Source organism: Arachis duranensis, chromosome 6, assembly GCF_000817695.3.
Source record: "Arachis duranensis cultivar V14167 chromosome 6, aradu.V14167.gnm2.J7QH, whole genome shotgun sequence".
NCBI classification, from domain to species: Eukaryota; Viridiplantae; Streptophyta; class Magnoliopsida; order Fabales; family Fabaceae; genus Arachis; species Arachis duranensis.
Genome location: NC_029777.3, coordinates 81,307,991 through 81,308,523, shown reverse-complemented (window position 1 = coordinate 81,308,523; position 533 = coordinate 81,307,991).

Below are 533 nucleotides of genomic sequence, written 5' to 3'. Positions count from 1 at the left end.
AGTAAGAGCCCAGAGAGGAATACTCTTGGCATCAAAACGCCAGAAAAGGGGGGAAAGCTGGCGTTAAACGCCCATTCCCTGCCCAGTTCTGGCGTTCAAACGCCAGAGAAGGGAGAGAAGTTGGCGTTAAACGCCCAATCTTCACCCAATTCTGGTGTTCAGACGCCAAGAGAGGATCAGACACCTGAGAGTGCTGACAGTAATCCCTCTAAAAAGGTTTCTTCAACCACTTCTGTAAGGAATAAACCTGCAGAATCTAAGGTTGAAGAATATAAAGCCAAGATGCCTTATCCTCAGAAACTCCGCCAAGCAGAACAGGATAAGCAATTTGCCCGCTTTGCAGACTATCTAAGGACTCTTGAAATAAAGATTCTGTTTGCAGAGGCACTTGAGCAAATACCTTCTTATGCTAAGTTCATGAAAGAAATATTAAGTCATAAGAAGGATTGGAGAGAAACTGAAAAAGTATTTCTCACTGAAGAATGCAGTGCAGTCATCTTGAAAAGCTTACCAGAAAAGCTTCAAGATCCAGG